The 25,824-nt window shown below is 45.0% G+C and overlaps 1 long non-coding RNA gene across 1 annotated transcript; it reads right to left on the reverse strand.

Annotated features, from left to right (window-relative positions):
* Positions 1-20,840: 20,840 nt before the first annotated feature.
* Positions 20,841-23,742, reverse strand: LOC144167336 (uncharacterized). The gene is made up of 3 exons (XR_013321959.1): positions 23,682-23,742; positions 21,471-21,557; positions 20,841-21,061 (listed from the first exon to the last, which is right to left on the reverse strand). It is a non-coding gene; the product is annotated as an uncharacterized LOC144167336 (long non-coding RNA).
* Between the last annotated feature and the right edge of the window lie 2,082 nt (positions 23,743-25,824).

Genomic DNA, 25,824 nt, shown 5'->3' on the forward strand with positions numbered 1-25,824 from the left:
AAAGAATGCCTTTTATTCCTAAACCTGGTTCAAGTTTTCAACTATAATTACCTCACTTGCGCCTGAAGCGGGTAAATGCTGTGGTGAAATTTGTTATATTATATATTGAGCTTAATTCTTGTTTCTTGTATTCTTGCTTTTTTAGATGTTATGTCTAGTTGCCGTATATTAAAAAGTGCGAGCTAAGGGCCGACAGCTTTGGTAACCACTTTTTCTGAACCATGCTCTAAAGGTATGCGTTGTCAGAAATCAGCCGTGAGAACTGCCTAGGTAATGTCGGCCCGACTTTTTTCCGTAACCGTTTACAGCCTCTCCTAACATGTGAGCCTCGGACATATGGCAACATTCTACTCTACACCTAACAACCACGTTTATTTGGGCATTGCATCGCCAAAAGGATCCTGTCCGGCGGAGTCGCTTTGTTTCCCATCCGCCAATAAACTTTTGCTAGAGGATGGCTGTTGAACTTTTGATGGAATGCAGGCAATCACCTGTTTCCACCCGCGAGCTTTTCTTCCATTCTAGAAGATTGGTTTGGGAACTTTTGTCGCGTTCCGGCTGCAAAGCCACGACAAAAAGTCAGCACTGTTACTTACCCCGAGTCCAGCTGCTCAATCGCAGCAGGGATTCTACCTATATGGTCGTCCTGTCAAAATAGTCATGTAGCCCTAGTGCACGTGTGCGCTCTTTGTGCTATCAGGGTAAACGTCGGATAATTTGGCGGTATTTCTGCCGCTCCATCATGGCAGAATTATAGCAGTGTAATTGAAAACTTACCCGCTCTGCTCAACTTCAGCAGTGACTCCACCGTTATAATAGGGCTGCCAAAGCAAGCACTCGTCAAGCCGTAGAATACCAGTGCGAGCTACACGCTGCTAGGCGCAGGCCAATTTCTACAGCCCTGATAAGACTGTATTTTAGATGAAAAGCGTCTCATAGTAGGGGCTATGTCCCTCCCCCCACCGTGCGGCGTCCACACCCCCACTGCGCATGCTCGACTTGTTGAACGCCCGGTGGTGTCTTACCCTTTGAGGGCTCCTGGAGCGACAGTGTTGCCGGTGTCTTCCTGGGCCGGCACGAGTCGAGCACGCTTCACGCGCCTTCAACGTTTCATCGTCGTCGGCGGCGGCTTGCGTCAGCGAGTCTCGGCAGGCCGTGATTACAAGCAGCCCACAACCATCCGGGGAACGTGCATCGACCCCAGCTTCAGCAACTTTAGGGTTCATCTACTACAGCAGGGTTCATCTACTACAGCAGCCCTTCACTTTACATTTCACAGACCATAAGGTGCTCACAAGCAAAGCGAAACGCCAACCACAGCTCGACGTCACCTACGTCGAACATGATGGTGATAATGCCTAAAGAAACGCACACTCATACCACGTACAACGTCTCTCTCTCTCTCTGTCTCTTGAATGGCTCTCCACTCCAATACCCCCCCGCCCCTCCAATAAAATTACACCATCTTCCCGCAAGGGAACCCTCAGTAGAATGCGAAGGAGTCATGGGGTCAACGAAATTTCCCATTTTGTAGTTCCGGTAAGTGAAACGTTTGGTAGTTACCATGGAAACCAAAAGGTAAATATAGCGGTAGCTCCGTACCTCAACCTAACAAAAACGAGAAACTGACAACTAATGGGCCCTTGAATCGACCCCATGGCTGCTTCGCATACTACTCAGGGTTCCCCTACGGGAAAATGGTGTATTTTTTTTCAAACAGAAATTACCTACTCTTGCATGGCGAAAATTCCAAAAAGTGTGCAACGAAGTGAAGACTAGTCTCTGACCATAATCGGTTGTTCGCACTTGAGGATGAGAAAGGTAATACAAGCAATATTTTCAATGCGATATAAAATAGCAAAGCAATATTTGTGGGATTTCCACAGCAAAACAGTTAGCAACTCCAGGAAAAATAGGGAAGGTTGTATTTAAGTGTAACTACATATTAGGTGGTGATGACGCACCAAGAAATGAAACAGCACAGCTTGAAGTAAATGATTCATTAATTAATGTTTTTATTACCTTCAATGCCCGAGAGCATTGAAGTGAGGAGTGGGTACATATAGTGAATCCTCGTTGATTCAAACTTCAATAGTGTGAATTTAGGGATAATTTTAACTACGACATGTGATGCGGAAAAGTCCCCATCGAAGAACATATTGAAACGCCCTCAAATTTGATCGCGAGGGGCCCCAGCCACGCATAATGCGAACTAGGCGCCTTCACGCCGGCAGGTTGGGGCCTGGCGCACGCCACAAAAATGGCTCCGCTACTAACATGCGAGGATGCCTCGCCTGGGGTAAGGCGAGAGAAAGGGAAAGAGAAGTTAAATCTTGTAAAAGTAAAAACCCGTATGTTCGACGTTCAGGAAAGTGTTTTTTTCGGGCTACGTCAATGTGGACTTGAATGCTGACAGATGGCATCATTCCTGAGATCATAAGCGTAGAACCTAGCTGTCGCTGCCAGTGTACCACAAGCAGGTGGCGGACGAAGCGAAAGTGCGGCCATTGCTCTGAAGTAATGACCGGGTGGAATGCCGCCTGTCTCTACTTCAGTTTTGGAGTACAAAAAAAGGAGGCCTGCCGCTAAATTCGCTCGTTAAAAGGTAAAGTGTGCATAATGTGTTCTTCATGTTGACAAAACGGTGAGGGGGAAATGGTTAGTATCCAAGCCGCAGCTATCGGCGCACCAGCACTGGCCAGGTCTGAAGTCGACGCACATGACAAATCAGCTTTCCTTACACCATTAGATTTTCGACGCATGCATTCAATTCTCGAGCGGATATTAAGTATTCTTATGCTATAACAGCGCAGGGACTCCCGGGAAGTTTTAAATGAAGGCACGGGATGAAATTGTCGCATTGAGGGGGGTGATTTATAAAAATGAGGGGAAATGAAATGATCGTCGCACATGGCGCAGAATTTCAACTGGCGAATTTCACTTGAAAGACGAACATGCACGGGTTTTTTCAATCGATGAATCAATCGGTTTATTTCTCAGAAATACACCTGGAGAGCTCCATGGGCTAAAAGAAGACTCAAACGCTTGACTGGGCCCATGAACCGTTACACGGCAGTGGCACTATGACGCTGGGAAATTTTAAGCAAACCCTAACATTTCAAATTAAGCATAAGGGTAGCAAACTGCCTTTTACACAATGTAATTCAGAGGAGATAACAGTTAAGTACATGATTTCGCATCAATACATTTTCGGAAATACCAACAAAATGCAAATATACAAAGTCATAACGCTCTGAAATATAAAAACATCAAAATGTATAAAAATGCATAAAGAGAATGGCCTTATGCAAAAGTGCTGCCCTCTGTCGCTGCCGAATCGAACCCTCGCTTCGACGCCATGTTCACGGAGCAAGATATAAAGAGGAGCGCCGACTGTGGCCCAGAAAAAATCTTTTGCTCGGGCCGATAATGTCCACGCGCCGCCGGCCGCCCAGCTTTCCCTTTGCTCTCTTCCTCCTTCGTTCGCCCTCTCTTCGCTGTGCCTCTGTACATGGCTCTTCCCTTCTTCGCTCTCCCCAGAGGCATCTTTTCTTGCGCAGCGACGTCTGTCTTATGCCTGTCCTACTATGCAGGAGGCGTGCGTGCACGCGCGGAATTTAAACACCAGTGCGCGGCCGCAATAGACGGCGCAGATAATCGCACGCCGCCGCATACATGGCGATCGCTTATTCCCGGAACGTTTAGTCTGACATTATGAATATCCACTAAAAATATTGTACTAACCCAGCACATGTAAGACGCAACTGAACGACGACGACTTCAGAAGCACCAAAGAATGAGCAAGAGTAATATGGAACACCACAACATAGTCTAGCGTGATTCTGCTTACGATTGCGCTGCTGAGCACGAGGTCGCGGATTCGATTCCCGGCCGCGGCGGCCGCTTTTCTGATGGAGGCGAAAAGCAAAAACGCCCGTGTGTACGAGATTTCGGCGCACGATAAAGATCCCCAGGTGGTCAAAATTAATCCGGAGCCCTCCACTACGGCGCGCCTCATCGCCTGCGTTGCGTTGGCGCGTTAAACCCCACAATCAATCAATTCTGCTTACGACGAATCGATGCAGCGCAAAGGTTACCCTCTGTTGTTATCCCGCTCTCCGGCCGCGTGCTTAATTATTTATGCTGCTTCTGCGCACGAACAACGCTTACGAGGGTCGCCCGGAGTCTCCATCGGCAAACGGCAATGATGCACATTTCTGTGCCAATGACTGAATTGGACGGCTGCCCTGTTGTATCAAGTGTACAAAAACACTGTCAGCTTGATAAGGAACCCAAGAATATCAAACGCATACTTCATTTTAACTCATGCAGCAACTTACCGCCCGATGTTGACTGTCGCTCTACGGTGGTGTTATCTCGTCGATAACACCGCGGTCTCCAAATAAAATGCTGCGATTTGTATGGCTGCAATTTTTTGGCCTAACAGGGTTCCCGGCGTTTTTTTTTTTTTTTCGTTAAGCGGCTGACCAGCAAAACAACCGGCTCGTAAACATTTTCTTTCGGCGAGTTATCGCGAAATGAAGGCTTGTGAAAAGATCGCACTGTCAGGGACTTGATCTTGAGCAGATTGCTACGTCGCGGGCAGTCGCGGGTGATGTTATCGCATTTCTGTTCTTTTCTGATGAGCGTGTAAGTGCCGACCCGTGTTCTAGGCCCACTCTGTTTTGGACGCAAGTTGCAGAACTGCGAGAAAGCTGAGGGAACTTTTATAATCGCCAGTGATCAGAACCGGTTGCTCCTTTCGCCTTTTGTAAAACCTGTTAAAACACAGCCAAATTGGTATTCCCAAATTTACAAAACAGAGCCGCATTTTCGGCAAGCACTGCGCAAAAGGTAGTGTTTGTATAGCAGCCATATCTTTGTATGTGGTCTCTATATTTTGTTTTCCCGCCATGCAAACCAATCCTTAACGTATCTTTGCCGTACGGCCACTCAATTCCTTCGGGTCCGGGTTACCCGGAAGGTGCTGTCGAACAAGTTAATCAACTGTGCGAAGGAGGCGCGCAATGAACGCGAAGCGGCGCCAAAGCAAGCCCAAAGCAGCCCGTGCCCAAAACTACCGTCGCCGAAGCAGACGACAGAGCCGACGGAATTCGTTCCGCCAACTCGACCGCCGGCGCACGGGGAACGCCGGCCGCTTAGCCGCCGCCGGCTAAGGTCCCTTTCGCTGCGCCATCCACATTGTGCTCCACGAGTTATGGACATTAAGAGCCCGCCGGAGAGAGTGAAGTCGGCGCTCCTGTTTATCTTGCTCCGTGGCCATGTTTAACGATAGCGCCGGTCGGGAATACGTGGGCTACAAGGTGCTGCGCGTGCGTGTTATCGCTTCTTGGTGACTCGCTGCACGTCTCGTGCTGTGTTGTCGCACGTAATGACTGATGAATGGTGCGTGGGCTTGTCTGCGTTGCCCCGGTTCCCGTCCGGCTTCGCGGAGACATATTACGCGTCCAAAACGCAATCGCAACGGCACCAGGAGCGCACATACAAGTTCGGCACCGAATCGTACGTTTGCCTGCCGACGATGAAGACGAAACGGTGCGCCGGGTACGTGCTCTTCGTTTGTTGTTATTTGTATGTGCTTTTGAGTTTGCGCAGAAGTTCTTTAATGTTGCCTAGAATGAATTACATTCTAAAGCGCACCGAGCCATCAATGGTGCCGCACGCAAATTGAACTTTTGAAAAATCAGTCGCTCGGGCAGCCGCAACACGCGTGTTCCGTTTCACTTCTTGTGCGTATCTTATTTTATGCAATAAATATTTGGCTCCCGGCTCTTGTTTGTTCAAGTAGCGCTGGGGTATCGGGTTTGGAACAAACAGTGCGGTAAATTGTCCTCATAAAAGCGAAAAAACATTGACGAATGCTCGCTCTTCCGCGTTTCAACTTTGCGCTTGTTTTTGTAACAGCCATCCTGGGTCGCTCCCAAAAAGAAAAAAAAATCCAGTTTTTAAGAAATCAAATAGCACTGCAATCCTGCAGCCCGGTGCAGAGTAAATGTTCGATTGATGGAAGGGTTTTGAATGAAAAATAAATACTAAGGAATTCTTGCCACGATAATGAATGTGCAGATTACAAACGATCGAACACAGTTGGTGATTAATTTTTATGGGACTAACGCTATGGACTGCGGGTTGCGCTTTCGGACGCGTGAAAGCACACCTGAACGCATCATGCGCAAGCGCATTGTTTGTGCGAGGTCATTAAAAAAGCTGTCGTATTTTCGTCACCTTTGCTTGTGGCGCTCGTTTCATTTATTTTGTCTGTGTGAAGACTGTTAATTTATTTTACCCACGCTTGTTAACGTGTACACTACTTATGGAGTGTTTAAGGACTCTCTTGTTATGCAGAGCAGGTACTGTAGTTTCTAACATGGTCAAAGGCCATGGTGCTCTAGTTGCACACTACGTAAATCATCTTGGATTATTTTTATAATCGTCATAAATTATTTCACTACCAGCCGTCCTGTTTATTCCCAAGGGTCTGCATTAAAGGCCACGTCACACCGTATTCAAATTTAGGTCTAAATGACGGCTTTCTCCCCTTCTCTTATTTGTAAGCACTAGTCTAGTTCTTGAACAGGTAATGTTTCTGTGCCTGAATTGAATTTCACGGGTCTGTTGCTTGGTTTCAGTGTCGCTGGTCCTGCTGTTGCTGTGCGTTGTGCCTGCTACCGGAGCCGGAAAAAGAATGCAGACCCGTACACTGTCAACCTAACCTTCACAATGGCCTGCGAAGTGGAGCTAGCTAAGTGCAGTTGTCCGGCTGGGGCATCAGGTTATTGTAACCACCTGATGGCAGTCTTAAAGACAGTTGTGGCTCTGCAAGAGTTGGGCTACAAGGAGCCACCCGATGAGCTTGCTCCAACAGAACTACCTCAACAGTGGCGACGTCCTCGAAAAAGGATGGTACCAGAAGCCGTGATGAACGTAAACACCCCAGAGAACTGTCTACGAAACAGCTACCCCCTCCTCCCCTTCGTTCTACCTACTCAATTATGCACTGAAAATGCTCAAAAATCATTTATTGCGCTAATTGCAGAACTAAGGTATACAATAAATGCACCTAAACTGCGTCTTTTCCATGTATCTTTTCTCGTTAGAAGGGCATCTTTTTTTGCGCAGCGTTTTTTTTTTTTGCGTGTGCTTTTGGCCAGATAGTCGTCATTCATGGCAAGAAAAATCCCGGATCAAGCGATGGTTCGTGTTCGGCACGGAGTTCGTTCACGCGACCACTCGAACTCATTTTGCTCTGCATTTGGTGTGAACGCAGAATGCTTACATCGCGTGCAAACTTCTCTTCGTTGTGAGAGTGTAACAAACGGAATCTTTCAAACAGTACATAAAGTACGTCCGGACATGAACTGTAGCAGCGACGTTCGCCTTGAACTCGCAAAGCATGTAAACACAGCGGTTGCGCCCTCTATGTTCAAGCCAGTTGACACTCCTGCCTTCCGAGGAATCAAATAATTTCAAACACCGGACCAGCAAGCACGAACGCAAATTTATCAGTATTACACGCACGAGCGCTGGCCGTTCCATTCAGCATTCGCTGTAATTCTTTTTATAGCTTCGATCGCGTTCGCGCCGATCACCGAAGTAGTAGTCCGCAATCGCCGCTGCGTTAGCGCGAGGTCGCGTTCGCGCCGATCACCGAAGTAGTATAGTCCGCAATCGCCGCTGCGTTAGCGCGAGGTAATTCTGGCATATTGAGACAAGCAGGCAGTTCTTTGGTAACCCCTTTCATATCACACGGACATAATTTGTTGTTGTCATTGTTACATGAACGAAGTTTACACGGATACGATTCGCTGCGCGCGCGACACGCACGCGCGGCACGCACACACGCGCGCGCGACACGCAATAAACATTAATACTTTTTCTAGCATTCTTACCTTTGCCCCTTGAGCATCCTTGTTCCCAATTTGTGTGCAACATGGCACACAACAGTATGTAGGCATCCTGGACGACAGGAAACGATAGATCGCCGGGAACTCGCTGCAGTTCGACGCTCCGCTTTCCAGCTGAGCCCTTGAACATGGCGGTCGCGCTCGCGGTGGCCGCGAGAGGATAGCAGATTTTCCATAAGGCCTTGAGAACGCGATGGGTATGTACAAAAGTACAAATAACTAAAGAAATGGGGTATCAGAAAAACCATTTCCGTTGCAAGGGGTAATTTATATACGTTTGTCAATCAAGAAATGGTCGTTTCACGTTTACTCTTTACTGGAAAAAAATCAGTTTTAGCGGTCCTACACAAACAATCGCTGCAAAATCGTATCTATTTAGAAATAATGCAAGTCGTGCTCTGGTAATTGCAACTTGTAGTTATTGCTGAATTTTTGCTGGTACCAGTTGTCGGTGTTACAGGTATATATAGGGTGAGTTCTGGCCTGGAGTGACGCCGAATGTATGAGAAAGTTTTTTATTGGCAACTAAGAAAGGTAGAAGGAGCGGAGAATTCAGAAGTAGTACTTGTAATTTGTCTTGGTTATGTTTTAACGGGGGAAGAAATCCGAATGGAAGAAGAATAATCGAGGTTCGCGATATGGCAAGTGGCTTTTTTGTAATATTAGTATTTTATTGATGTTTTGTTCAGTTGTAGTAGTCCATTTATAGCTGTAGTAATTTCTATACGAGGTAAATAAAGGATTGTAGATGATCAGTTTAACATTTTTTGGGAAGAACCGTCCCGCGCGCACTGTCGCGGCGGCTACAGAAGAGAGTTTCTTACAGGCGATACCAACACGTTTGTTCCAGCAAAGCTGGAATTGCAACGTAACGCCGAGGATCTTGTGATCACTTACTGATTCCACACTATGACTGGCATATTTGACCGGATATTTCAGTTCAACTCTTTCGTTTTCGGTCAGAATAAAATTGCTTTTGTTTTAGTGGATTAACCTCAATTCACTTTGAACTTGACCATTGAAATAATTTATTCAAAACCGCGTTACATTTGAGCATTAGACTATTTTCATCAACACCAGAAAGAAGTATAGTACTGTCATCGCCGTTTATTGCAAATGTTGCATTTAGGTCAATGTAATATAATTTATATATACATTAAACACTAGGGGACCTAGCAGGTTGCCTTGAGGAACGCCATTTAAAATCAGTAGAAAAATAAGTTCACTGGAAATATGCACTGACTGCACACTGTTATCAAGGTACTATTTCATGAGTGTTCGGGGCTTCCAACGAATTACTGATTGCGATAATTTTTTCAACTAAAATATTATGGTTTAGATAGTCGAAGGCTTTAATAAATCAATAAAAAGTGCTACAGTAAACTTATTGTTTTCTATAGTAAAATTATTTATTTATTTATGTTTTAACAGATACTGCTAATCCTACTTGGGATAATAGCAGAAAGGACATTTCATAAAAAAATGAACAATACAAAACAATCATTTGAACTTTCAAGGTATCCTAACACATACATACATGAGGGAGGTACATGTTAAGGACTAAACACTGTTCAGCGCTGGATAGTAGTTTGTTGGGGCGGAATTTCCACATTCAAAAAAGTAGGTGGAAGAATAACATATTTCTTGTAGGTACTACGACGTAGCGTGAAAAACAAAAACAAATCACGCAATATGTATATGAAAACAACAATGACAGCACCAACCCGTGACAAGCAGATTACAACAATATTCCTTCATTGATATTACACAGACATGAAAAGACGTACAGAACACGAATAATTGACGGAATTCGCAGGGTATGTGAATTTGAAGAATTAAATAATAGGCGGAATTCACAGAATCAACAGAAATATCTGCTGTTTAACAGTTAGCAAGGCATTTTCATTAGACTTTCCTCTGCGAAAACCGATTCGGGCATCAGTAATAATATTTTTTTGCTTCGGGATAATTAAACATACGCGAAAAAAATTCATTTTTTACATTTTGAAAATACCGGTACGACAGATATAGGCCTGTGATTTTTAGGATAATTTTTATCTCCGTGCCTAAATATCACCGTCACTTTTGCTCGCTTCATTTTATTACAAAACACCGCATTTTGAAGAATTAAATTGTAAATGTGAGTTAGTATTAGGGGAACAAATTCTAGGACAAACTTAATAGGTTTATATATAATGTCGTCTATATTTATTACTTTGCTATTTTCTATGCCCATGAAAGTTCTGAATACTTCGAAATCATGAGTGGGCTCCAAAAATGCTGCCAGTAGGACCACTTATAGGTACTTGGAGAGCAGCCCTTTCCCCAGCTGGTACGCAAATAGTTGAAAGTCCCTGTTAAAGTGATCCGCAAGAATTTTCACAGATATTTTATGGCCATTTTGATTATGTTTTCGATTGGTGTGTTTGTGTTACCCCGGCCTAGAGAGTTATTTAATAATTTCAATGCAACGTCTGGTTGTTTTAAACAAACGCCTTCCAACAACTGCTGGTCGTATCGTTCCTTAGCTTGTGTTAGCTGATTATTTAGTTGGTTTTGTGCTTTTTTCAAATCTGTCAGTCTATCTACAGATCATGCGTTAAGGAAAAGATGACAGAGTTTATTTGTTTTCTTATTTTTGTATGTGTTTCACCGCAATCCACAGTTTCGTGGTTTTCTTATTTCGCGGAAGAGGATTAAATGGGAAGTCGTCGGCATGCATTTTAACGAACGCTGCAAGAAAACGAGTATGCAAGATTCGGATCTGCTATTTCGAAGAGGTGATACCAGTTATGAGCTTCAACGTCTAACCCAAAGGATTGAACCGTTTTGACAGGTATATTTTGAGTAAGGAATAGTTTGCGTTGAAAGTTTCAGGTTTGATTTTTACTGTGATGACCACTTATATCTGATGTAATCGTCCTGCGGACGGACACAAGCCTATCCGCATTGGTAAATAAATCATCTAGGCGATTTTAAGTGTCCTGCGTGACGCGTGTTGGGAATAAAGTGCCGCACAACAAATTAGTTTTTAAGCTTCAGCAACCAGGACTTAGCTGAGATATATTTAGTTGGAAAGCGGCGTATTTGAAGAACCGCCAACAGAAAGTACGTGTCGGTGATTGCACATCTCATTCGTTGAAAATATTGCCTGGTGTCCTACAAGGGTCTGTTCTAGGTCCTTTGTTGTTTTCAATTTTAGTAAATGATATTTACACAGTTGTCGAAAGCCCGGATAAGATCAAACTTTTTGCAGACGATTGTTTAATTTACACTCCTGTAACAAACGCGAACGACCAAATCAGAATTGGTCGATGTCGGCAAGCCTTGCATAATTGGTGCGCCCAGTGGGGAATGAAAATTAACTTCTCCAAGACAACGTTCACCCATTTAACCAACAACAAATATGTATTCTCTTATGATTATAAAATTGGAAATAACCTTCTGACCAGAACACACAGCTTTAAATACCTCGCAGTGACTATTACTAATAGTATGGGGTGGAACAACCATGTTGAAGAGGTGTTTTGAAAAGCCTATAGAAAGTTGTTTTACTTGAGGAAAAAACTAGTATACGCTCCTAAAGATATTAACTTACTTGCATATATGAAATTTATTCGCCGTATTTTGGAGTATGCGTGTTTCGTATGGAGTCCTCCTTAGCAGTCACCGATTGATAAACTAGAAAAAATTCAAAGACTAGCAGCGCGCTTTATTTGCTCACGGTATCGCAGGTATGAATCCGTGACAAATTTTCTAAAATCATGTAAACTAGAACTTCTGCAAGTGCACCGCAAAAAGAAAACGCTGAAACTTCTTTTTGAAATTATAAAAGACCAAGTGAAAATAAATAAAGACGCATACGTACAACCCACATTTGAACGGGGAGCTCCGTTGAACCATAGTAACCCAATAAGGCCTTTTAGATGAGAAGCATCTCATGCTCGGGGTTGTGTCTTTCCCTCCCTCGTCGTTGTCCGCCGTCCGCACCCCCCACTGCGCATGCTTGGCCAGGCACCGCTGATGATGATTGTGACAGGATGCCCCTAAGGATTAGCCAACCAAAGAATCCATCATGAGATAGCTTAGCGTTCAACCACCGTCGTCGTCTTCCCGTAGGGGAACTCTGAGTACCAAACCACCAATGCGCATGCCTGGCCAGGTACCGCTGATGATGATTGTGGCAGGATGTCCCTAAGGATTGGCCAACCAAACAATCGATCACAAGATAGCTTCGCGTTCAACCACTGTCGCCATCTTCCCGTAGGGAACCCTGAGTAGTATGCGAGGCATTCGTCCTCTCCTCTCCGACGCTCCTCTCCTCACCTCTCAGGCATTCCTCCGCTTCTATCCGAACCTCCTCACCGGGATTGCGCAACGAATGGCAAAACCTGCTCCGCGCGCGTTAATGTGAAGCAGCTTAGGGTTAGCGACGCGACGGTATCCGCTGCATAGTGCGCTGGGGGCGCCACTGTAGCTCTGCGGTATAAATGACGTTCGCGCGCACTCCGCTCCCCTCATTCTTCTCCCGCAACACCGCGATCGAACTGAAAACTAATGGGAACTTGAGTCGACCCCATGGCTGCTTCGCATACTACTCAGGGTTCCCCTACGGGAAGATGGTGAAATTTGTTGGGCTCCTCTAGACGGGTTTAAAAATTCTTTTTTTCCTGATACCACAGAAGTGTGGAATACACTTCCAGAGTATGCTGTTGCTAGTTCAAATGTTAAAGCGTTTGAGTGTTCGCTAGAATTGTTCTACCGGCAACACGAAACCTAATATATGTTTTCCCATTGTGTATTGTTTTCTTGTTTGTACTCCTCCCTGTAATGACTCTCAAGTGAGGGTTACAGTATAAATAAATAAATAAATAAATAAATAAATAAATAAATAAAATTATTATAAATACGCAAATAAAATATAGGTAAATAATAAACAAGTAAACAGAAAAACTAATTCACGAAACCAGCGGATTTTAACGTCTTCACCACCCATGACCCTGTCATCTACTATATCTATGTTCATATCGCCTCCACAGATTAGGACAAAATTGTTTGTACCTAATTACTCCAAGAATTTATAAAAAAATTGCAAGAAACAAGGTATGTTCCAATTTGGTGGACGATATATTGCACATATATTATCTGTATTATATATTAAAGTCACCATTACATTATCTTCACTTATTGGTGAGAACTCGGGAACTAAGTCGTAAGATATGGAATAGTGTACGTAGATCGCAACACCGACTCCTCCCCTGCAATTTCTAATTATACAGAATGTTTATGGCCATCTATTGGGAGCATACTTTTGTCATTGCTATGCCATGTTTCGGTAAGAATATTATATTGAAACGAAAAGAAAACTGGTTAAGCAAATACTTTAGGTGATCATTTTTGTTGTCTGCAGAACGAGCGTTCACGTGCAGAATGGAGTTATGGTTCTGTGGCGGGGACAGAAGGGATTCATGCCAGGTGAACTAGTTGGTCATTCAGGGAGAGCGTTCTCTTCTAGTGGCGCAGTAGCAAACAACCTACGGGTCATTTTGGCAAGATCACATTCAAAGAATATTTCTAGCGGTTCAAAGTTGTCAGTGTGTTTTGGAAAGATATCCCCACTGTAGCTCGGAACTGATATCCAGAGGTATTTGTGTTCTCCTTTTAGAGCCATTCGGACAAGCCTTTTCAAGCCGGACACGAGTTTTCATTCACGAGTACAGGGCCGCGGTGTCTACACCAATGTCGCTGTGGTTGATCCTCGTATTCATTGCTTTCTTTAAAACTGGGCCGCCTTTTGTCCGTGATTTGAATTGAACAATGATGTTCGATTTTACGCTATCGCGAGTGTGCACCCTGTGACACTAATTGCCGTCTCTCTAATTGCCGTTCCTATCTTAGATATGATGTCAAAAACGGGTTCATTCTCGCTCTTGGGAACACCCTGTATCTCAAGATTTCTGCAACGCGAATACTGCTCTGACTCAGGGATTCGTCTCTCGAGGTCAAACGCTTTCTTTTCAAGACCGTCACATTTTGCCTGCAGTTCCTGTTACTCTTGCGTTCATTGCTTGGTTATTGATTGTTGAGTCTCAAGTCGCTTCTGCGCCTTGAAAAGTGTGCTTATGCAAAAACGTGAAATTTTGTGAAAATTCACTCTAACGGTCCGGTAGCGACTCGACAATGTACACTGCTCCACTCGGCACTTGAAGGACGAGAGGGGGCGAATCGGCCCATGCTGTCCTGTTGTGGAAGTGGGCGTGGGCTTTGAAGATCTCCCGGCCCAGCCTGTCTTCATGCCGGTTTAGTAGGGCGCACCGGCTGAAGGCGGAGGTGCATTTCTGTATTGGACGTCAGGCACCCTCAAGTAGTATGTAACCCCAACCGTTCGTTGAAAAATAAACAATTGAATGATTGATTGATTGATTGACTGACTGATTGATTGGAAGACTGGCCAGGAAAGTTCAAATGGATTGAAGTTGAGGAACGCAGGTTGCAGGAAGTTGGATCAAAGTATCCGCTGTCGAAATGAAATCCCATTATGACAACGGCCTGTTTAGCCGATATGCACATTCTCGAACCAAATAAATCTCGTAAACAACTTCTTCTACACCATTTGCGGAATTTATGACATGGAGGATAGTTTTGGAAGCTGAGTTTCGGTAGTAATGCAGTTTAACATTTTTGCAGAGCTTACTCAACATGTGAGGAAAAGGATACACTACCCGAAAGCCGCATTCACCTTAATTTTGATTACGACTATGACTTGCTGGTCAGCTGGTGCGCAGAGCTGCCGACCCAACACATCAGTTAAAAGAAGTGTTCAACATGTTCCGTACCAGACTAAATTCGTTTGCTCACGAATAAAGTTCTAGTGCAGGTCATCTGCGGTTTTCTGGCCCAAGCTTGGCCGCGACCAAAGACCGCAATTGCTGCAGGAATGCCTCGTCGTGGAACAACGGTGTTCCAACGTTTCTTCCGCCCACACGATTCTTGGAACCGTGTCTTCGCAGCGGCCTTCCCCTGAAGCACGGGGAGAGTGAATGTTTCAACTGCTCTCCCAACACAGATAGCAGCTAGAGCTTACCAAAAGGATGAAGACGGTGCCAAGAATCAATGGAGTCCTATACTAAAAAATTGGCCCACCTATGCGAGCTCTTCAGTTGAATAAAGTGGTTTCTTCCAGCTCCTCCTCTGTCAGGCGTTCTGTGGAGCACTCCTGCGGTCAGTAAGTAACACTAAGCTTAAACGCGCAATGGCAACGGTTGCTATCAGCTGTACTTCCTCACTACCTTCTGCTTAGCGTCAGTGAGAAGCGGCTCTCGAAGCCTTCCGCAGGGTGTCCTCTACATCAGTTGGTTGTCATCTGTACATCACAGGGTAGCTCACATGTTCAAAGAACTATGCTTTAGAGTGACCGTCTTGTTAATGCTTTCCGCTCCTAAGAAGGTGAGTAAATTCTGCGGAAGACTTCACTAGCAGCACCAGCGGAACGCAGTGCGCAAAAGTACCCATTTGATAAAGCACGTGTACTTTGCGCAATGAATCCTTCACGAGAATTCACTCTCGTGTGGGTGTTGGTAAACCAGCTTTACGGGGACGTTTGAAAACGACCCATGCTGAGGGGGGAGTGCCTACGGAAGCATGCAAGCTACCTGCATTTTTGCACCGGCAGCAACTTGGCTCTGAAGTGCCGATCTTGGAAGTGCACCTCCGTCCTTCACCGGTTGGCCGAGCCAAAAATATACAAAGACTGAGTCACATCGAAAACCACTGAGGCCCGCTCAATCTACCACAAAGGCGCAGGATGTGTCAGATGGCTCTCTGTCCCGTTTCAGAATGCAGAAATATAGCCCAGCTCTTTGCATTGGCCATATGCTGTGATGGTTCACATTTAGAGAGCTTTACATCCGTCTACGGAATAAATATTACCCTTTGATTGCCACCGCCGCGTGTTTCTCCTTCGCTTTCTAGACCTCTTGATTAAACAGTTTCGCTGTTATTTTAAATGTACCAACTAGCCACACTTTACACTGCCTGATGTACGTTTGATGCGAAGTTCCGACCTTTTACCGACTGCCTTGGTCCCGTGGTTTAAGCGTGGTGCAGTGCTTCCCAAGGACGTGGGTGTGGTGACAGCCACCGTCGGGGCGTTTCTGATAGAGGCAAAAACAAAAACTTCGTGAATACTTTGACACACGTTAAAGGCTCGTAGATGGACAAAACTATTCTGCGTCTTCATTATATGGAGCCCCTAATGGCTCAGATGAAGCTTTAGCGCCGGAAATACCGAAATTTAATGTTCACTAGTGCTTATTGCTGAGCTCCTGCACTGAGATGACCAAAATGGTAAGCCAGAATCGATTGGGCAAGCAGGTTTTGTTCTTATCGGGTCTGTTGATGTCTTCTACGCAAGCCTCAACGAGTACACAGCGCGGACACTGCTGACAGCCAACCCGCTTATAAACACCGCTGTTGAAACGCAATGTATCGGGAGATAATTTCGGCGGCCGCTGTCACGTCTTATGGTTGACCATCCGGGCCCCATTGATCCAAGATGTTTGCGGCGGTCTGCTCGTCTCCGTTGATTTCCGTTCGGATTGCTGTCGAGCAGTCTAGGTCTCCGTCCTCGCCCTTGTCGAAGAAACCGTACGCGTATATTGTCCTAAATTGCTGCGAAAATTCGAAATAACTCGTTGGGTGCGGAACCAGGCATTTTGTTCTTAAAGCAGCAGAACGACCATCACAGTGATACTGTGGCAAAGGATCGGTGAGATTAAAACCATAAAAGAGCCTTGCCATCATTCGGCGACACTAAGGTGATTGCATGGTTATGCAGACTGGAGTACAGATTGGAGCAGATGTTATCGTATAGGGGAGTGTTGTGGTTTGATGCAGTTCATCATCGTCATCTTCGTAATCAGCCTATCTACGCCCACTGCAGGGCAAGGGCCTCTCCCATGGACCTCCAATTATCGGGGGTCTATGCTAACGGAGGCCAATTTAACCCCGCACACATCTTGATCTGATCTGCTCATATACCTTTCTGCCGCCCCTGCCACGCTTGCCTTCTCTAAGGATTCACTCGGTTACCCTTAATTACCAAAGGTTATCTTTCCTTCGCATTACATGCCCTTCCGACACCCATCTCGACTTCTTAATTTCTGCTTATATGTCCTTAATACGCGTTTGTTCCCTCCCCGAATCATCTTTCTTTTTGTCCCTTAATGTTTACCTATTATCTTCCGTTCCATTGCTCGCTGAGTCGTCCTCAATTTACGTTGAACCCTCTTAGTGAGCCTCCAAGTTTCTGCCCCGTAGGTGAGTACCGTTAAGATGCAGCTGTAATAACCTTTCTTCTTCAGGAACAATGGGAGGATGCCATTCATTATTTGAGAATTCCTTCCGAATTCTCTCCACCCTATTCTTATTCTTGTAATTATCTCTACCTCATCATTGGGATACGGGTTCACAACTTGGCTTCAATAGATATATTTGCTCTTTGCACGCTAGTAGCCTGCTAGTGATAAGAATGCTGCCCATAGGAGGTTACTAATTGCGTTCACAACCTTGCCAACCGCGCAGTTCGCACGCGAGTAGCCTGCTGTTGATAAAAAACCACGCGGCGGAGCAACGCAGGAGAGCATTGTATCAAAGAATTTTACAAAACTAAGGGAAATGGTTCAACGAACTTTCCTTTTACCATTAACAGGCAATGCGAGTTGTAGGGCCAGGAACAAATGAAATATTGGACGGGGCGTCTTTGGTAGATGAGGTTACTATCTGAGCAAATAGTTTGCATTTACATGATGCGGAAGGAGAAATCGCGGCCCACATATAATGCAAACATGTGACTTCGGGCAGTAAAACGAATGTTAGGACCACAGAAACTGCAGGTGAAAAATTTGCATATGTGCGTAGACAAGTGCGTGAACAATTAGGTGGAGGACCGTTGAAATGAAGAATTTTGCTTTGAAGTGCACTACCGGTGCCATCTGCACAAATAGCGGGCAAGTCCCGCAAGAGAAAAAACGAACGCAGCCATTCGGTACTAACAAAACAACTGTGGTCCTTTGTGTCTTCTCCCCGCCGATTGCGACGCATGAGCACACCATTGCTTATTTGTACACCTTTGGAGCGCCCAGACAATATTTACGACTGAGTCATATATCTGCACGTGCCAGCGAGCAAGATCACCACTCGTGCAGCGGTGAGCCGGGAGGGTACGACCGATGCGGCGCGGCTGCTACGACGGAGCGAGTTTTTTGCCCTAGGCAAGAATGCTGCTCTCGGCGTCACTTTTCGAGCGCCGTCTCCACTCCAGATGTTTTTTTAGCACCTCCTCGGGAAAACACCACTCCTCCTCCAGCTTCTCATTCTCTATTTCCTCGTCCTCCTCTGCGCCTCCCTCCACAAAGCCTCCACTCCACTACGCCTGCTTACAAAACACTGCCAGTTGGTGTCGTGTGTCATGTGAGCTATAGCATCCCCGAATTTGTTTGTTGTTGTGAACGGTCCGCCGCACGAATGGATGCGAGGTGATTCCTGCCAACCGAAGCTGGTTGTGAACATTGTGTATACAGGGTGTACTATCGTGTGGCGGAGTGCAACGTTTCCTCCGAGTCACCGACCTTCGAAGCGACGATTAGCTAGGGAACCACTGCGACGCCTAAATGCAGTGAGCGCAAACGGAGAGTGGTTCGTTGAAAACAATGCGGTTGCGCCTCTGCTAGCCGGTTCGAGGTAACCATTCCATGGTTTTTATTGTAAACGACATATTAGGTGCCCTGCGGCCTTTGTAGTGTCAAAATAAACTCAGCGTGCTTCCTGCGTCATTGTACTGGCGATTCTCCGCCTTTAGAGGCTAGCGTTGCGCGTGAGAGAGGGTGCCATGCCCGGAACGCCATTGTGAAGGCCGAACGATGTATAAGCAATGGGCATAAGAAATGCATAATAAGACCAGACTGGCTTGCGTCACATCCTTTACTTCTAGAAATGGGGATATCGCCATTCTCAGCATCAGTTTTGTGTGCGCGTGTTGCGATGCGAGTACAGGGAAAATTTTCGCACTGTGAACAGCGATAGAAAAAGAAAGATAATAAGGCTAGTAAGTGTTTTTGTTACGCTGTATCCGTGGCGTATCACTTGCAGAAGAAGCTGAAGTTGGCCAAGCGAGCACCGCAGAGCTGATTTTCCTGAGAAGTGCGAGTGGTGCCCGGGCCACTCGGTACGTACGTGGTGGACGACCGCCAAGTGTACCTGCGGCCACATTGGTTTCACTAGGGGAGGATGAGGGTCAGGGCGCCGTAGAGGGAGGTCTACAAAGGGAGCTAGGCGTGTGCAAAATGAACGAGCAGACGCGATTTAAGTGAGGTGTTTTGTAGTGCTGACGGACGTCCTTTTTGTTGGGGAGCGTCGAAAACCATGTTCATTCAGCGGATGCATCTCAACGACGGGAATCTCAACGACGGGGGAAAGGGGGAAGTTCGGGGGTAAAACCTAAAGCCCGATACCAAAACATTGCACACGAGAGTAAGACGGAGATGGAGAAGCATTTTGATAAGTTGGTTCCAACAGGGGTCGCCTTCCGTGTTGAAAAGCACTTCGTCTTGACCTGCGTGGTGTTGACCAGCTAGTGAGCAGATGTGTCTCAACTGAAATGGCAACTATGCATAGCTTTAAATAAAAAAATCAGACATTACGAAAAGTTGAGCACAGAGGGACTAGTACAGCGTCATTACAGTTAACCAGAGCTTGAAATGGGGCTAGTTGGTTTCTTACTCGGAACATTGCTGGCGCTAGGCGGGACAAGGACGACGAATTACACACAACTGGAGTGCACTCCAGTTGTGTGTAATTCGTCGTCCTTGTCCCGCCTAACGCCATCAATGTTCCGAGTCATTACAGTGGTGTTTTTTTTTTTCAGGTCGGTGGTACAACACGCGTCTGTATTTTTTGCCGTAGATTTAAAGAGCTTTGTTATCCCTGTAATGCCGGTGGTTCCGTGGCTCCGTGGGCCGCATGCCAGGAGGCGGCGGCAACGTCAGTGTTTGGGAAGCAAGTGCAATTGAACAGCGTAACTATCGATTCCGGGCTCACTTCATGTGTTACAACGGGCTTACATTTTTTTCCTTGAAGAGAGTTCAAAAAAATAAAGTTGTTATCAAGGTGCCTTGCATTATCGTTGTACGTGTGTTGTTGGTTGAACGTTTTTATACTGTGTTGTAATCGACGTGTTTAGAAACATTTGTGTATGTACGCAATCGCTACGTAATAAATTGTCTGTGTGCAAAAAGAAACCACTCACGCTATGCCGTTGAAATGTTCGAGAATAAAATAAAAATTACGCCAGTGCGGTTCCTAGAAACTCTTAGAAAAACAAAATACGAGCCTGCTAACACACACCAAGTGCAGTTATAAATTCTCCTAGGGCGCTTGTATAAAACACCTAAAGAACAGCAAAAATACTCCTAATGCAACTGAGCAGTACTCGTAACTCGCTTCCTAAGAACTTGTAATGGGAGAAAATGATATACCCCCAATGCTCCCTTGGAAAATTCCCATTTTTTGGTCACCAAAATTTTACTCCCCTATACCAATAAATAAACTCTTAAAGCACTGGGATAAGGCGATACTCCCACTCGAAGGAGTATTGCATACTCCATCTTGGGATTGATATATGCGGCCAGCCATTTACTCTCATTTTGACCTATTTGTGTTCTAAGTGTATCAGACAAACAAAACTGTTTATTTGAGTACACCCATACAATCAGGACTCCACCAGAAGTTTGTAAATTCACATAATTGCCGCGTTAGTAATCAAACCAGGGGTCACTGTCAATGTAGGCAAGTAGAGAAGCGCAACACAAGAACAGACGATGGTTTTTGCACTCCAGAAGTATTTTGTCGTAACGCTTTATTGTTTCTTCATCGGTACTGCGGCGCCGGCCAAAGGTACGTTTTGATGGGTTGATGTCAGCTGCATTCATGGAAGCGCTCGACTTCCGCGTGGCTTACCTACTAAATGCAAGTTTCTCGGTCGAAACCGCGAACCTTGGTATGGCAGTTTTCTTCATACTTATCGATGCAGGTTTGCGAGACGTTGGTTTTGATGCCGCTGGCCGATCCCATGATGCATGCTGCACACAATATAGGCGCAATAATGTTTTTTTATGTTTATATTGTGGGCAAAGGCACAGGGTGTTTTAGGAATTATAATTTCTGAACAACAAAATCTTAAAGGCTTTTGCAGTGCTTTTGTCCCACTCGCAAGCAAGCTTCTATACAGAATCAACAGAGCGTCACAACAGCGGTGTCCCGGAAGCTTATGGCTTCGGTGAGGACTTACGTGTTAAGAAATCGTAAAATTTCTTTTGCAAAATCAGCCGCCGTAAACGTGTCACATTGCTCACGGTACCTATAATTTCTTACAACATGTAATATTTCTAGAGAATGTAAAATGACGCTTAACTGATAAAACTGTGTTTAGCAGGCATTGCCTCATGAACACTACATGTCAAAACAGCGTACTCTGTTGACTATTCTTACCAGGTCGACCTAGTAGAGGAAGTGCTGCAATGACGCAAGTATTGTAGTCCGTGTAAAAGTATGTAATAGTGCCCGGCGGTTCATCCCCTGTAAGATGCACAAGACAAACCTCATCACTCTTTCGCACAGTGTATTAGCCTTTTTGGGCTTCTTCTCTACAAAATATTTGTCAATTTACTACCATAAGACAAGGAAGTGTATTCGTATTGTGGGTTTATATTCCTCTCTGTTCAGCATATCCGACAATTTGTGACACATTGAAGCTTTTCTATTGCTGTAACGTGTGCTGGTGGCTCTCAGATTAGTGGATCTGTGCCTCCTATTGACAGAAGATGTATGTTAGCCTTGAATGAAAGCACCGGCCGAGTCAGTATAGAACCAAAAAATGTTCCAATACCACCGGAAAGAACCAATGGGCGCAGAACTGCACCATACGCAAATATCTGAGTATCAGTAAAAAAAGAAAATAAAATAAATGCTGAATCTTGGTAATCAGAAAGAAACGAAAGAGTGTTAATTTAACCTGGTTGGTATTTCATTAAAGTTTTAAAAAAGAGCTAAGGCGGGTGCGATGCGCTGAGGCAACAATGGGCGCTCATTAAGCGCACAGGTTGATCTTACGTTTTCATCCTGTCCTAGTGCTGTTTTTTCGAACTTCAAAGAAAACACAACCAAGCATGACCATACGTTGTCTATTGCTGCGGTTTCCGAGACAAGCTGGCGCCCCAAATTTGCGCCGCAGTTATATGCCCTTGAGTAATAAATATCGAAAGAGTATTTTAGCCAAGAATACTCTTCCATCCCAGGCTTACATTACATTGTTCTATTGTTCACATTCGGTAAACTCTAGAAGAGGAAGTTTAATGTTTAACAAAACACCCATCGTCACTCGTTACTTAATTGCAAAACCATTTACAGATAAGATCGGACGAAGGTGGAGACCATTTTCTGTCTGACACTCCAAGCCAAACCCAAGGCTCAGCTTCACGGCAAGGCACTCGAGAGAAAAGGCAAACTTTATTGTCCAAGGGAAGTAGGTCCACGGTCCTGATTGCAGTCTCCACTGCATCGGGTCTAAGTAGTGTTGAAGTGTGTTAGTGCGGACATGGTACACATGCCAACAAAGAGCTTCCCTAGCGGCCTATACGTATACTTTCGGCGGGGGAGACAGCCAGGGCACCGGGGAAGTAAAGGAGGAGTGATTTGACTAGAGATGATGGGGACCATTCACACTAGAAATGATGCAGGGTGGATGGGAATAAAGAACAGGTAGGGCAGAAAGGGTGGCTAGGGCACCAAAAAGATGCGGTGAAGAATGGGATGGGAGGGACGTGAAGATGCATGAAACGGCTAGATGAGGCACGCAGCATCAGTAGTGAGACGGGGACTGGGGCTGGGTGCTGGGGTGACCAGTCGCTGCCACCAAGAAAGCAAAGTCGGCGGATAGCCGTAGCGTTCTTACCATTTGACTCAAAAATTAGATCTGGGCTGTGGCCGTATCCATTGCAGAACGTCACGCTTGCATTACGTGGTGCCACAGCGCAGATCCTATTTCTAAAAAGAAACTTTATACGGCTAGGTAAAAGTAGTCCGGTGTACGCTGAAATTATCAACGCACAATCCAATGCCCATGTGCGAGAAAAAGAGATGTTGGAGAGGAGTTGGATGTCAAGAGGGAGAGATTGGCTGGGTCTATCGCAGGACAGGGAGCGCAGCGTATTACTGCGTGAATCGCACTTCTAGCGGTAACGGAGGGTGCTGCGTGTGGAGAAGCGCCAACGTGGCAATGGCCAACACCGGTCGCATGTTACTTGGAAATGGTCCAGCCACGCGTAACACGTTTACGCCGGCGGCACGTCACGGCTTCGCTGGTAAAAGGAGCACAGCGGCTCATTTTCAGTCAAACATTATGTGCATTGCGCCCATATGTCGGATTTACATTGTTGGAGACACAGAGTGGTCATTGGAGTGCAATATGCAGAAGCTGAACCATGGTTTTGTCTTTGAGTTTACGTTAACATGATATTTTAAGTTATATTTGTAACAAAAAAAACCTGAAGCACATGACAGAAAACGACAGTGTGCAACGTCTCTTCTATGTTCTGATCACTTTCCCTTATTTCAATACGGACTACCAAGTAGCTCGATCCCGCATGTTTTTAACCTGCAATACAAATATTTTCAATTCTCGAACGTAATAATCAAATTTACCTTCTACCAGTGACAAATCAGCCACGTAACTTCCCGGTCTTGCCTTGACATTGAAGCTCATAGTCCTAGAATGGACAAAAATCAGTTAGCAACATTACCTATTGATAGTGAGTTTGGCAAACTCGGCATTGCCCCTTCGTATTACCCGTTCCGAATTTTTACAACTTTGTCGGACCACACAGATAACACACGAACGTTCCTCGTCATCCTCGTCTACCGGTTGAAGAGAAAACAGCTGATTTATGGGGCTAATCTATAACTTAGTGTTTTTCCATTGGCAAACAAGGAACGCTTGCACAATGTAGTCAACGTTAGTTTGGTTTTCTCACTCCATTTCATCTTGGCAATATAATGTCTTAAAGCCGGTATTTGCGTGTGTGCCGCAATGTAAAAATGGCCTGTGAATTATGTATCGCGATCAACACTACAGGTTTAAAATATATAAAAACAGATGGCGTTAATATATTATCATGCAATGTTACCTCTCCGCCGATACTACCTTTGAACAGATGGAATGGTACGGGAAGAACCTTAGTCTCAGAAAATATGCAGTTCAAATAAAATAAATCATCATTTCAACATCACCCACAGTGTTGACGATGTTCTGTGAACAACGATATATTATTAAACATTGTTTACGCCGCAAGTGCCTTGTACACAAAATAAATGCTGTTGCATCGCATCCATCAAGCATATCAACGCTGATATACGTGGTATCCGATACAAACAGCACAAGGACGCACAGAATTCCTGCAGAAGTTTACAGAATATGCGTTTTTTGGCCTACAGGACGCACGCATGCACGCATAGATTTATAAATACTCACATAGGTAAATATGCGGCTCATTCTGCGAAATGTAAACAGAATGCCAGAAATTATTTTCTGTACTTATACTTGTTCAACCATTTAAACCACAAATCATAGGGGCGCTGAAATGTTTTTGTCCTAAGTCGAAATAATTTTCATTGGCATGTTCTGCAGTTAGGATGCTAACAACACAGCATACGCCATAAAATATCTCGGGAGCGATGTCATACGCAATGATATTGCCGCGAACCATGCATCGTCCATATATGAAGACGTTTACGGCATGTCTTATTTTTCAACTTAATTACCATAATTTCTTTAGGAGCTATTTGTTGTCATTTGTAATTTAGCACAGACAAAATTTTGCACCGGAAAGAGCTCAATTACAGTCGTAATTACAAATAACAGCATTATTAAGCATGTTGTATTAATGTTAAATCATAAGTTGGCTGCAACTGGGAATATTTTATTCAAAGGTATAACGTCTCGAGGTACCTAGAGCCAAAATTTTCTGTCTGTGTGCCTGTCACCTAAACCGGCTATGAATTTTACTCGCATGTGTTCTCACTGGCGGGGTACATGCCCAATAGAAAGGCTGCTGAGGGTGAAAAGAGTGTACAGTGCAAAAATGAAAAGCAGGTGAGATAAAGGACTGAGAGGATTGAAAGGGAGAGAGGGAGTGAATGTAAGGAGAACCAGATGGTAAAATTGAGGTGGAATGCGATTGGATTAGGGGGGGGAGGATTGAATGATCGTGATTGGATTACAAGAAATAAAGGGTGACAAGTAGTTAAAGGGGTGTGAAGGATGGAGGAAAAATGATGAGCGGAGGCAAAAGACGAGGACGCAGCAAAAAAAAAGTGCGTCGGTAGGGCTGGGGGCGAAGACGGCATGGGTATGCTTGAATATGGGTGGTTTAAGAATAGAAAAACGGAAAAAACGTTTCGGTGAAGTTGTCGTTAGGTACACTCCTTACATGCTCTGAGAGATTTAAATTCACAATGAAAGGGAAATACAATCTGTTCAATGTGAACGAACTAGCCTTTGGTTACTTGCGGAGCTTGATCCAAACAACGAAAGACGTTTTTCTGCACCCAAAAAGCGCAAGAAATGACAACTTTAAAATTTCGCGCTAGATAGGTGTATTACGGACATGAGTGACATAATACTGGCCACAGTAAAAGCACTGTTATCAGGGTGTTCACAGCACGTTACCCTTTAGGTGATACGATCAAACAGAACTAGAAGCTGCGCTTCAATAGCCCAGTCATGTTTGTTGGCGGTAGCACACGTCGGCAGCCACTATGTCTCACAAACAAAACTTGGTTACAACAC

This window comes from Haemaphysalis longicornis, unplaced genomic scaffold (genome assembly GCF_048455015.1).
Source record: "Haemaphysalis longicornis isolate Haplotype H1 unplaced genomic scaffold, Haemaphysalis longicornis Haplotype H1 scaffold_2, whole genome shotgun sequence".
NCBI lineage: Eukaryota > Metazoa > Arthropoda > Arachnida > Ixodida > Ixodidae > Haemaphysalis > Haemaphysalis longicornis.